Source organism: Sus scrofa, chromosome 3, assembly GCF_054392235.1.
Source record: "Sus scrofa isolate SSC_HxYL_T2T_F1_AM1 chromosome 3, Sscrofa_HxYL_maternal_Yorkshire_Landrace_v2.0, whole genome shotgun sequence".
Taxonomy (NCBI): domain Eukaryota; kingdom Metazoa; phylum Chordata; class Mammalia; order Artiodactyla; family Suidae; genus Sus; species Sus scrofa.
Window position 1 is genome coordinate 71848951 of NC_139385.1, and position 14098 is coordinate 71863048.

A 14098-nucleotide genomic window follows, 5' to 3' on the forward strand; every position below is an offset into this window, starting at 1 on the left:
TATAATTTTAAATAGGTAAGCGTTTTAGTATCTCCTATATTTTTCTACTTCTTTCTCCATTATAATGAAAATTCCTTGAGGGCAGGAACTATATCTTACCTTATATACCTTATCTTGCCTTACAATATCTTCTCCTATATACTTTGTATAATGTTAACACTCATAAATTATAGGCACAGAATTTAGAAGTATGGTAGACAACTGTTTTGTACATCCAACATGAAAATGATAAAGATGGCTCAAACAGTAAGTGCTCACTATAAGTCAGCCACTACTTTTTTCTTCCTTCCTTCCTTCCTTCCTTCTTTCTTTCTTTTTTTTTTTTTTTGCTGCACCCATGGCATACAGAAATTCCTGGGCCAGGGACTGAATCCTCATCATAGCAACAACCCCAGCCACTGAAGTGACAATGCCAGATCCTCAACCTGGTGCACCACCGGGGCATGCCAAGCCAGGGAATGTCAATTCTTTTTTTTTTTTTTTTTTTTTTTGTCTTTTTGCCATTTCTTGGGCTGCTCCCACGGTATATGGAGGTTCCCAGGCTAGGGGTCAATTGGAGCTGTAGCCACTGGCCTACACCAGAGCCACAGCAACACAGGATCCGAGCCACGTCTGCAACCTACACCACAGCTCACGGCAACACCGGATCGTTAACCCACTGAGCAAGGGCAGGGATCGAACCAGCAACCTCATGGTTCCTAGTCGGATTCGTTAACCACTGCGCCACAACGGGAACTCCGAGAATGCCAATTCTAAACATTTTATATATAATAACCATCAAATACAACCACCTTGAGCATTATGTCTACTTCATGAAATGATATACACAGAGATAAACAACTTAGCGAAGGTCAGAGTAAAGAAAGTGACCAAGCTGAGGTCTGAACCCTGGCAATCTGGCCCCAAAATCCCAATGACAAATTTATTACTCAGCATATCAGAAAAAAACTCAAGTAAACAGAAAATTTTATCCACTGAAGTCTAGCCTCGGAGTATCTATAAATAAATAATCTCACTCTGAGCATACAGTTTGGGGTAACTTCATCCCAGTAACATATACAGTACAAAAGGAGCCCTGAATAAAAGTCATGTGATGTGAAAGCTGGTCCTGACTGTGATCTCAAGTAGTATGACACAGCCTTTCTGGACTGCAATTTCATTGGGGGGGGGGGAAGAAGGTTGATTTTCTTCTGGACCCAAAAGTCTATTATTCTATCTTCTCTTGATTTTATTGGAGAGAAGAAGACTAAAATAAACTAATTCATTATCCAGCTGCCAAACTGGCCTAATTCCCACAATAAGCCCTCCTGGTCTGGACCTGCATCACTGCAACACTGGAGCAGGAGACACATTGGGTTTTCTACCTCTGTGCTCCTTTTCTCCTGCTACTTTGCAAGGAAAATAACATGGTTCCCAAGTCCCCAGATAAACATTTACCTAGAAAAGGTTTGGGGAATGAAACCACAATAAACTGGAAAGAAGGGCCTCACCTCATTCAGTCTGGACCCAGTCTATCCCACCTCAACTACTCTACTCCTAGTCAGCTCCAGCTACCCTGTTCCCCACATAACCTACGCTATTCTAACCCCAGGGCTTTTACACCTCAGGTCTCTGCTTGAGAGGAGTCACCTCCTCTCAAAGGCTTTCTTGACCACTCTTTTAAAAATAAACACAAAGAGTTCCCTGGTGGCCTAGCAATTAAAGGATCCAGTGTTGTTACTGCTGTGGCACGGCTCAGTTCCCGGACCAGCAACTTCTGCATGCCATGAGTGCAGCCAAAAACTAAAAAATAAAAACTAAGACACACAGACCACACATTCACCTCCCATCATATTCAACCCTTAAACCCATACCCTGCTATATTTTCTTCAGAATGCTCATCATAACCAAAATTAAATTATATTTTTCTGTACCCTCTCCGCATTAAAAAAACGTAAGCTCTACAGCGAGAATCTCCTCTTTCATTACTCTATCCTCAGTTTCAACACCAGTAGTTGGCACAGTGTTTGGTGAATGAGTAGCTTTTTCCAGTTTTTAGTATCTACCTTTTAGCTACAGACATCTCTCTCTTCCTTCACAGCTGAATCTTTAGGTAGTGTTCCCAGTTCTTCCTATTCATTCAGGGCTGAACACACTGCAATCTGGGCTCTAGCCTATGCCTCGGAAAGGGCTCATTAAGTTCCATAACCTTCCTCACTCCAACAGTCCCAGCCAAAGAACACTTCATTCCTTTCCGACCTCTCTGCAGCAATACTGGACATATCCTCCTTCCAGAAAATCACCTTCCTAAGTTTCAGCAACAATGCTCTCTCTCCTGATTCTCAAACTCTCCAGGCTCTTCCCTTCAGTCTCCTACTCCTTAAACATTAAGTGTTCCCAAAGACTTAATGAGCAGTGTCCTCATCTTCTTAATCTCTATGTTCTCACTGTCACTGAGCAATCAACTCCACCACTATGGATGTATCCCAGCTCAGTTCTCTTCCTCTTGCACTCCAGACCCACATGTTCGATTGCCCCTGGACCTCTTCACTTGGCTATCCCAGCAGGTACCTCAAACCCAACATGCTACAAATGGAAGTCACTTCTCTTTTCCTTGCTTCCCACCCTTCACCCTCAAAGCATGCTTCTCTGTCCTAAATATGCATCTTGATGAACATCACTGCCCAACTGATCAAGCCAAAAACCAGAGTTTTCCTAGACTTTTCATTATTCCAAAATCACCATGCCTAACCAATCACCAAATAGGTCTCCTATTTGTACTTGGTATGGCAATTATTTTATCCTGTGGTAACTAATTTGTCCACACCCCCCAGCCCCTCCATGCGGTAAATCCATCCTTCAGAGCATTTCCTTCTAGAATATGAAAATCATACCGGTTTAAAATTTCCCACAAACTCACTCTCCATTACTCTACTGACAAGGTTCATCTCCTGGCATTAGCTCCTCCCCTCCTGCTCAAATAATGTTAAATTTGTTTTTATTATTATTCCTCCCCTCAAAGTAAAACTCTTTCTGCTCATGTCTCTTTCCATGGGATACTCTCCCCAACATCACACACAGCTCAAATATATGACTCTTTTCAAGATGACTTCACAGATTCATTCATGAAACTGAGAAGCCTGTCATATCTGTTCCTTCACTATACCTTCTAAGTATAAATGCATTAGAGTTCATCCTACACTGTATTACATCTAACTACTGGTCTCATCTCAGAAGGCTGGAACTCCCTTTGTTTTTCTTTCCCAGTTCCCAACACAATGTTTCCATATAGAGAAGGTATTCAATACATATTTATTGAATGAATGGATTAATGCAGGAGTCAGCAAACCATGGCTCACAGGCCAAATCTGGCTCACCACCTGTTTTTGTGGAGCCTGCAAGCAAAGAATAGTTTTTATGTTTTAAAAAAGTTTAGAAAAGAAAAATTTAAAAAGAATAATATTCAGGGATGCCTGAAAATTATATGAAATTCAAATTTCAGTGTCCACAAATAAAGATTTATTGGATCACCCATGCTCATCTGTTTATGTTTAGTCTTACAGCTGCTTTCATACCATGACAGCAGAATGGAGTAGCTGCAGTAGAGACCATATGGCCTGCAAAGTCATACTTGCCATCTAGCCCTGTACAGAAAGTTTACTAACCTCTGAATGAAATATTTGGTTCCTGAGAGAACTGAGTTACTGCCTGCATGACCCAGGACAAATAAGCTAACCTCTCTGAAATTCTTAATTTGTAAAACAGAATAACATCTTGCTGGGTTGTTAGGAAATTTTACTAAGCCTTTTAATTGAGGTCTTTGCTGTAGGAACCAGTTTGTAAAGTGCCTGGTACAAAGAAAGCATAGCTTAATGTTAAGAACCCCAAGGACTTAATAATCAGTCCCAGGCTGATCTGAATTCCAGCTCCATCACAGACTACGTGACCTTGGGCGAGGTACTCAATTTGTCAGTATGTCAATTTCCTTATCCATAAAACTGGGATAATAATATACACCTCACAGGACTGTTAATGAGAAATAAATGACTTGGTACATGTGAAATGCTGAGCACAGTGCCTCACAGATAGTAAGCACTCAATAAATACTACTATTACTATAGCAGATGCTTGGTTAGAATTAGTTTCTCCCCCTTCCCACCTCTTCATCACTCCTATTCAAAGACGCCTACATCTAAAGGAGTCAGTACTTGCATGACAAGAATGGCAAGAACGGGCCTCTGTGGCTTCCAAGTCACATCACAATCCTGGTTCTTTCTGAGCCCTCTGATCCTCCCTTCTCTAGATGCTTTCTTCCTTAGAAATCTAGCCAACCTCCAGGCTTCAGTGTAGGGGCTATAAAATTCTGTTTTCTAGCCAGCATCTCTCTCCTGAGCTTCATTGTGGTATTTCTCAACTCCTGATTTATACCCAGTGGCCTACCATCACCTTAACTTCAAAATGTCAAAACTGAAAATTATTCTTTTCCCCATCTTTTCCTTGCCGCTCCCTTCCCATTTTCTCCACTTACTAGAAGAACCTGTGATCCTTCCAGCACCCTGGCTGGTTTTCCTGAAATGATATTTTAGTCCTTGCTCTCTTGTAATGAGATTTTACCTCAAGTCATCCTTTTCCTTTTTGTTCCTAATGTCATTGACTGATTCAGGTCCTTTTTAACTTCAAGCTCATTTTGCCAAAGAGCCTCTAACTGGTCCCTGCCACAGACACCAACCTACCCCCCCCCGCGACACACACACACACACACACACACACACACACACACACACACACACACTAATCTTCCTAAAACACGCAACTCTTTTTCGTGCCCTTTCTCTGCTTAAAACTTCTGATGTGCTACCCACTCTTCCATCCCATAATCTATATGGAATATGGAATAAGGAAAAGACCATCCTTAGTGTGGCATTCAAAATCCTCTCCTGTCCACCTTGCTCCAGTCTTCCTTTCTAATCTTATCTATCCCCCATAATAAAAATACCATCACCCTACATCTGTGTAGTGCTTTATCTAACTTAGAAAACATTCTTGTATGTGCTGGCTTTTTGTCTCCACAACCACCCTTGGAAAGAGGCCAAAGAGGCATTAATTAGCATCCTTCTTTTACAGAAAACAGACTTCTCACACCGAATGGGAAGTCAAACCTTACATATGGAGGTCTTCTACTCTGGAAACCCTGGCCTCCTTGGGGCTGTCCCACCTACTCCTCTCCAACACTCTCAGGTTTTCTTAGCTCTGCACTCTACATCCTACCGTTCTCTCACCCAGTGGACACCCCTAGAGTGATGACTGTAGGGGAAAGGTGGTAAAGAAATGTTTCTTGGAAATGCTGGAATGTGCTATATTAGGTATTTAGTTTCCAGTCTCTGTCGTAGACAGCCCAAAAGACCTCTCTACAGAAGGGCTTCCACAACAAATTTCTCAGAGCACTCACGGTTCAACAGTCCTCACCTCAGCCCACAACACAAGGTATGCAGGAGTTGGCCCCGGCTACACAGACTTCACTTCCCACTCCTTCCTCCCAGTCACTCTCCTTCAGCCACTGTGGCCTTACCACTGTGCCCAGAACACTCCAGGAACTCTGTACCTGCTGTTCCCTCCTTTATGTGTCCTTCATTTAATTCAAGTTTTTTGTTTTGTTTTGTTTTGTTTTTAAAGTTCCATCTTCAGAAAGGCTCTCCCTGAGCACAGTATCTAAAACAGGCTCCACCCTCTATTCCCTTACCTGCCCTATGGGTTCTCACAACACTTGTCACCTCCTAACAATCTATTACCTATTTATTCTTTTATAGTCTTTCCCAGGGATCCACAAACTTTTTCTGCAAAAAGGCCGCATAGTAAATATGTTCAGCTTTCTCTGTCACAACTACTCAACTCTGCTACTGTAGCACAAAGCAGCTTAGACAATTGGGAGATGAGGACATGTGTTGTGTTCCAACAAAACTTTATTTACCAAAACAGGTTGTGGGCCAGGTTTGCCTCCAAGGCCATACACCCCTGCGATGGTTCATCTAAATAGAGTGTGAGTGTCAGAGGGATGGGAAGCCTCTCTGTTTTGTTCATATGGTTTTCCTGTGGCCAGAATAGTGCCCAACCCCAGGCACACAGTCAATAAATATGTGTTGAGTAATTAAACAAATAGAATTAGTCTGGAGTAGGGAGCTATGCTTCCTCTACACCTTCTCAGGTGACAAGAGCATGATATTCAAGAATAAGGCCAAGGTCATCAGTTTTATTTCCATTTAGTTAGCATCATACCATGAAAAACAGTCCCACAACCACTGTGTGCCTATCTCCAGGAATAACCACCTCACACACAAAAACATGCTTTTGGTTATACATGGGTTCAGGTAGGAGCCTGTTAAAACACCCTGGGCCCCACTCCTAGAAGTTCTGATTCAGTAGGACTAAGGTAGAATCCAAGAATCTGCATTTCCAGTAAGTTCCCAGGTGATGCTGATACCACTGGTCCTGAACCATACATTAAGAACCACAGATAAGAGCACCCCAAAACAACAGTACCAGCATTTTTTTTTTTACTATCTTTAAAAAAAAAAAAAGAAGAAGAGCAACAAATTCCCGATGTTCCAGTGATCTGCCTAGAGAAGGATTTAAGGGGGTGGGGGGGAGAGCCATAAAACTGACTGCTCAGTAGAACTGCTGCTCCAGTAAAATGAAGACAGAAAAACATTAGGTCTTTAATTTTTAACAGACTGTCTTTCAAACACTCTAACTTTACTTGCCTATCTAGTTTTAACTGGCTCAAACAATAAGCCAAACAGGTAAAAGAGAGAAGTCACCAATGGGTGGCTTACCTTGATGTTGGGCTGAGTATTAGCTCCATTATCAGTTTCCTTAAAAATACTTTAAAGAAGAATCATAACCACCTGTCTTTGTATTGTTAGATGCCAGGAGGCTTTTGAAGATGGATGCTAGAGATCTAATCTCATTACAATGAAATACATCTACAATAAATTACCAAGCCTAGGGGTCACTTTCTACAAATGAAGGATTCACCATAACAGAACCTGCAATGGACTAGTAACAGTTTTTACAAATTCTACACTTGTCAACACAGGGGACTTTAAAATAACCCCCCAAAGTCACATTACAATCACCCCCAAGCCATTACTTACACCTCATCAACCTGAACAGCCCACAAAGGGATTAGAGTTTATATACATTTGTAGCTGTTTTTAAAGTGGGTTTCTATTGTGATGGTAATATGCAGCTAAAGTAGGTTAAAAATAATTTTAGGGTGAAAAAGTAAGGTAAAATCTGGCTCAGGAGAGAAATTCAGAAAGCACAAATCCAGAATGTTAATGAATAGTCTGGTAAGTAGATGATGGCAATACTCCATCGACAAGTACTTACAAAAAGAGACGTATATGATCAAAAGATGAATTAGCAGACACCCCAGGTATGAACCTAAAGTGCTTCTCAACTAAGACCAGGTATTTTTAATGAACATTTAGCATTCAATGTGTTATGGGTGAAATATACACTAGATTTTTACAGCTTTGAAAGCAAGAAAGAGTGTAAAAGTACCTCATTAATTTGTATATTGATTATATGCTGAAATGTTATTTTGTCCATTGGGTTAAAACATTAAATTACTAAAATTAATTTGACCTCCTTAATTTTGTTACTGTACCTACCAGAGAATTTAAAATTACATTTCACTTGTATTAGATTTCTATCAAGACAGTGTGATAGTGTACCCCAACTCTGGCAAGTAGATCAGCTTATCTCCTCTTCCTTTGGGTGATTTCTAAAATGCTTGCAGAAAATGACATGGAACAATGAATGGCATGAAGATATGCAGTATGTCTGACAGGAGTAAATATCCTTGGATCTTGGCCTAATACAGGATCACCATAGGGCAGCTGCCCATCCACTGTAACCTCAAGGTTCTAATCACCATTCTTCCTAGGGAAAGTAAGACTGGTCCCATCTCTGTGACTACTAATGTATATCCATATCTACAGCTATACAAACATATCAACAGTTTACATTCATTTCCAATTGCAGTTAACTGTGTCAGTATTCCCAGCAGTGTTAACAGGGATGAACATAAGCTCTCTGATGATGAAAACTACCTGGTTCCCAACACCCAACCACCCCCTAGCTCCCAGCATATAAGTCTTTCATCTTGCAGAGAAGGGACGCATCCGTAACACTCCTTTATATAATCTCTGCCCATTTGACTTCAATGCCCTAACTCCTGATTTGGAAAGCTTCTCATTTGCTTGTGCTGCCAAACCTCTACAATCACAGAGAACACCGAAGGAGAATGCTGGCTGAGGAAGAATAACTGAATAAAGTTGAGTCTAGATACTCCAATACTTGCTATACAACCATTAGGACTTTGCAAAAAATTATACTGAAGACAAAAAGTAAATGTTTAATCCTTTGAGCTCTTTTCTAAGGATTAAAAAGATATTTACCTATGCAGATGTGTGTTTCAGTCTAAGGATAATAGTGTTAAAGAAAGAAATGTACTGCTGGACAGAATTAGAAGTGATTGTGAAACCTGAATGAAAATAAGCTTAAAAAGGGGGGAGGGTGCAAACATTGCCAAAACATTGAAACATTTGCATGATTTAGTTACCCTGTCATAAAATATAAACTTCAAGGACTAATTTGAGCACACTGGAAAAGAGCCACAACCTATCCAACAGGAAAGCATTTAATTCCCAAATGTGTGTCTAACCCACTGAATATTGGCATCCTACAGCAAGGGTCAACAACCTGCGGCAAGCTCTGGAGTGACTCTGAGTGGAACCTGAGTAGGTAGGCCATACATACTCGCTGAATGAATGACTGATGAGCCAGAAAACTCACACACAATTACTACGCAGAACCCATAACCAGCTAATCTGAAACCAGCGCCAGAAGAACAAAACAGTACCTGGAGTCTAAATCCCAGGCCATTCCCCCCAGAGTCGGCTACCCTACTTTCATTCTATGTACATAGTTTATTCATCCCCTCTTACTTCTATGAAAGTTCCCAGTTGTCTTTCCTACAATCTCTCTCCCTCTTAACCAGTTCCCCCAGATAAAAACAGAAGAGCGTCTTCCAGTCTCACAATTTTTAAGACAAGTATTAATAACATCTCTAACAATCACCCACAGATGTTCCCTGGGCCTCCCAAAGGCCAGACACTTGGCTAGGTGGGAGGGTACAAATAAGTGTGACACAACACCTACCCCTCAGGTAGTTTGTGGGGCAGACAGACAAGTAAACAATTACAGCATAAAAAAATGCCTGGAGAATGAGGCAGGACTGCTACTGAAGGGACTTAACTTTGCTGAGTGGGCAGGGAGGGCGGCAGAGTCTTAAGGAACAAAAGAAACAAAAGTCAAAGCCAAAAACTAAATTACAGTCGAATATACCTCGTGACTGTTCTAATAGTCAATTCACCAAGTTAGCATCTAAAGTGGCTCTCTGAATGAAGATCCTCTGACCATGGAAAATTCTTTTTTTTTTTTTTTTTTTTTTTGTCTTTTGTCTTTTTTTTTGTTGTTGTTGTTGTTGCTATTTCTTGGGCCGCTCCCGCGGCATATGGAGGTTCCCAGGCTAGGGGCTGAATCGGAGCTGTAGCCACCACCGGCCTACGCCAGAGCCACAGCAACGCGGGATCCGAGCTGCGTCTGCAACCTACACCACAGCTCACGGCAACACCGGATCGTTAACCCACTGAGCAAGGGCAGGGACCGAACCTGCAACCTCATGGTTCCTAGTCGGATTCGTTAACCACTGCGCCACGACGGGAACTCCCTGACCATGGAAAATTCTAATGTTCATGACACTGGCACTGAGACTAGCAAGAGAAGGAAAATACACATACACATACACAATGTACAAACCTAATTAGTCATGACGTCAAGAGGCTTCACCCACTTACTGTGGGTCCCTCCAAGCTCAAGGTGACTTGACTGACCCATTCTTGTAATTTCAGTTGGTTCTTTTTTTTTTTTTTTAAATGATTTTTACCTTTTCCATTATAGGTGACTTACAGTGTTCTGTCAATCTCTTCTGGACAGCAAAGCGATGCAATCATACATACATATATTCTTTCTCTCACATTATCTTCCACCATGTTCCATCACAAGTGACTAGATACAGTTCTCTGTGCTATACAGCGGGATCTCACTGCTTACTCTATTGGTTCTTTCTCACAGCAGTGATACATCTGCAAAGATCCACCCATACTCTCTCCCTGATACCCCTTGTGGCTTCTGGCAAAGTCTGCTGGACTGCTGGTTGATATTGCAGCCATGAAGAGAGAAAAGGACCACATACATGAGCTAGACGGACTCACACTCTGCTTTGTCACTAGCTAAAAACAACGATTAACAAATACCATGGGAGGGCGGTGAGAAAGGCAGCAGGGCACCCTGGAAAGTGCCTAACAAGGCAATTCATCTCTTGCTAGTTTCCAAGGACACTGAGTTTTCACCTCCTGGTACCCAAGTCCTAAGACATTTCATCAGCATGAGTGTTGGTTTTTTGTTTCTGACTCCCTGTGGCTACAGATCATTTCCAAGCTTCATGTCTACTCCTGCCTCACTTTCTTCTGCCATCACCCTCCTGGTCTTGAGCTTACCATCCCCCAAACACCCTCTCTTTTCTTGACCACTCACTTCCTTCCCATGGAATCTAGGTAATGTGTTCCCTCAGGAAACTTCTGCCTTATCCATTATCACCAACATCAATCAGGACACAGATAATATATAAAAATTACCACATTTAAAAAGTGCTCTGATCTGGATATCTTTTAGGGGCTCTTTGCTCAGTTTTAATAAATAACTCCAGGAGTTCCCGTCATGGCTCAGTGGTTAACAAATCTGACTGGGAACCATGAGGTTGGGGGTTTGATCCATGGCCTTGCTCAGTGGGTTAAGGATCTGGCATTGCTCTGACTGTGGTGTAGGCCTGCAGCTACAGCTCTGATTAGACCCCCTAGCCTGGGAACCTCCATATGCCATGGGAGTGGCCCTAGAAAAGGGAAAAAGACAATAAATAAATAGATAAATAACTTCAGTGACTGAAAAAAAGAGTAGCTTATCGTTTTAAGGAAATGAAACATCATGGCTCCTAGCACAACACTAAAGTTAACATGAGGAGTTTCCATTGTGGTGCAGCGGAAACGAATCCGACTAGTATCCATGAGGACATGGGTTCTATCCTTACCCTGCTCAGTGGGTTAAGGATCTGGTATTGCTGTGGCTGTGATGTAGGCCAGCAGCTGCATCTCCGATTCAACCCCTAGCCTGAGAACTTCCATATGCAGCGTGGGTGCGCCCTAAAAAGCAACAAAAAATAAAATAAAATTAACATGAAATTAAACTTTTATTAACAAAGGTATTAATTACAGATACCATTACTTTTAGAATTTATGAGTATGAAAGGTAGGAAATGTTTCCATATTCATGAATGTAGCCCCACAGCAATATTTATAATGAAATAAAAAACACTATTTTTAGGATAACCCAATGATCCTTTAATCATCACAAAAACTTTTGGAACCCCCAGTCTAAAAAAAAAATCCAAACTGAAGCAAATGTATATGATAGATGTTATAAATGTTTTTGAAAATGAAGTTATGACTCAGAAGGGCATGGATTTCTCCTCTGAAATGTTGCAAGCCTAATGCGAATGATTTGTTTGGTCACTTCACATCAGAAATTTCCTAATTTTCCACTGTGAAAAAGTTTTCAATCTTTAAACAAGACTACTGCTAATACATCTTAAAATTCCAAGACTAAAAGGAATTTCTTCCAAATTAAATTTCTAGTTTAAAAAGAGAAGCAAGCTGTAGTCTCGCTTTATACGTTTCCATGTATAATGTCAATATACGTGGAAAATGGGATTTAAAATCAACACCATACAAAATCATGAAATCCGAGACCCCAGAAATGAAAATATTTACATTCTTATCTATCCTTTATTGAAATTGACAAAGTTTTAAGTAAGAATGTCATAATCTTTTAACAGATCATAAAACTGACATGATGGCAAAAATCTTTTCAGTGGGAGTCAATTTACTCTGCCACAGGAAGGCAAAAATCACCACATTAAAATCACATGCTAATTGCCAATCCTGGCTTTGCAGTCCCCAAATCTTGAAAACGAAATTATTGCAGTTCACTCTGGGACTGTCTACATGTACATTTTTAGCATCAAATAACATTTTTTAGAGAAGACAAAATTTCAATTTTACTAACAAAAGAGTGGTACAATTTCAAAAGATTGTACAACTTTCAAAAAGTAGAGTAATGACCTGCCTACTCTTGTATTTACATTTTGAAAGTAAACAGTATCAGATGCTTCAGGGAATAACATCCTATATGATCACTTGTCCATTTATTTTTACATAGGAAATCTTCAAAAAGCAGGTAGAGATAAGAACTCGACTTGAAATCTCAAACCATTTAATCCAAAATTTCAAATCATTTAATCTAAAATTAAGAGTAGCCACAAAAAACCTAGGAGAGCATTCAAGAAGCAAAGTTAGAAATCACCCTCTCTGAAACTGGGCAACGTTAGTAAGAAAAAAGTTGGTAATTATTTTGTCATCAATTTGTTGATCCCTTCCTTATGGCCTGTCTCAGGGGGTTAAGGATCTGGCATTGCTGTGACACCAACCATACTGGAGAATCTGTGTACCCATGTGTTTTCCCCACCAGATTTAAGGTGAGGAGCTGTGTCTCATTCATTCATGCCCACGTTCTTCACACCAAGTCCAGTGCATTATACACAGTAGAGAAAGAAAAAAGGTTGAATAATTTAAGGTAATACATGTATTCCTAACTGGAGATAATCAGTTATGCTCCAATTCATGTAAGGACATTCATAATTTCATTTTAGCTAATAAGCAGTGAGTAATTTGATGGGTTTTTTTTAATCCACAAAGCTATGAAATGGATTTTAAGCTCTAAATAACATAGTTATATTTTAAACATATTTAAAAGAAATACATAGTGAAACATTTAAAAAACACTCTCACAAATAAAGTTGAAGGGAGTTCCCATCATGGCTCAGCGGAAACAAATCTGACTAGCATCCATGAGGACGCAGTTTCCATCCCTGGGCCTGCTCAGTGGGTTAAGGATCTGGCGTTGCCATGAGCCTTGGTTGTAGGTCGCAGATTCAGCTCGGTTCTTGCTTTGCTGTGGCTGTGGTGTAGGCCAGCAGCTATAGCTCTGATTCAACCCCTAGCCTGGAAACCTCCATAAGCTACAGGTGCAGCCCTAAATAGACAAAAAATAAAAATAATAATAAAGTAGAAAATGATTGACTTCACTGTGTATAAAATGGAACCAGACGGTGTTGGTATGGTGAATGTAAAGTGACCAGGCACAGATGTTGTAAAATGACATGACAGGAACCTTATAGAGTGAATTAAAAGAGACCCTGGAATTCTGATTGGAAAAGTCTGGCTGGCAAATAGGAGGCTTAATTAATGTAAAGTACTGCCATCTCCATTCAGACAGGGTTTGAGAAGGTGGGGAGTTTCCCATCCCTCGGGAACAATGACTTCTACCCCAATCTACATGATACGGCTGGAAACAGGTACAGAACTGATTCAGCCCAGCGACTCACCCTCCACTGCCCAAAGGAAATAACGTGATACCAAGGAGAGAGGGCCCTCTCTGGACCCCCAACAATCTCAGTTCCATCATCTCTAAAGCTCTAGTCCATAGCAAAAGTAGGCAAATTAGGAGTTCCCATTGTGGCTCAGTGGTTAACAAACCCAACGAGTATCCATGAGGACGACAGTTCGATCCCTGGTGGGTTAAGGATCTTGCATTGCCACGAGCTGTGGTGTAGGTAACAGACGTAGCTCAGATCCCACCTTGCTGCTGCTGTGACTGTGGCTGTGGTGTAGGCCAGCAGCTACAGCTCCGATTTGACCCCTAGCCTGGGAACCTCCATATGCCTCGGGTATGGCCCTAAAAAGACAAAAGACCAAAAAAAAAGTAGGCAAATTACAGGCTATAGGCCAAAATGGGCCAGATCTGACCCCCTCCTGTGTTTGTACAACCTGCAAGCTAGGAATGGGTTTTTACTTTTTAAATGTTAAGACGAAGAATCACA

At 41.0% G+C, this 14098-nt stretch overlaps 1 protein-coding gene and 1 long non-coding RNA gene across 3 annotated transcripts in view; both read right to left on the bottom strand.

The window, feature by feature from the left end:
- The window catches only part of LOC146404707 (uncharacterized), a gene marked incomplete at its 5' end in the record, with an annotated part of 55324 nt that overhangs the window by 37439 nt on the left and 3787 nt on the right, over positions 1-14098 (bottom strand). The gene's annotated exons all lie outside the window — the stretch shown is intronic.
- LOC146404708 (uncharacterized) overlaps positions 1-14098 on the bottom strand; it is a 618617-nt gene that overhangs the window by 4311 nt on the left and 600208 nt on the right. The window contains exons 2-3 of one of the 2 annotated variants that reach the window (XR_014841566.1): positions 11280-13930; positions 10081-10973 (exon numbers count right to left, since the gene is read on the bottom strand). The exons of the other annotated variant lie outside the window; for it this stretch is intronic. This is a non-coding gene — a long non-coding RNA (uncharacterized LOC146404708). Of the gene's footprint in view, positions 1-10080; positions 10974-11279; positions 13931-14098 lie in introns of those variants that run through there. 2 annotated transcript variants of the gene reach the window in all.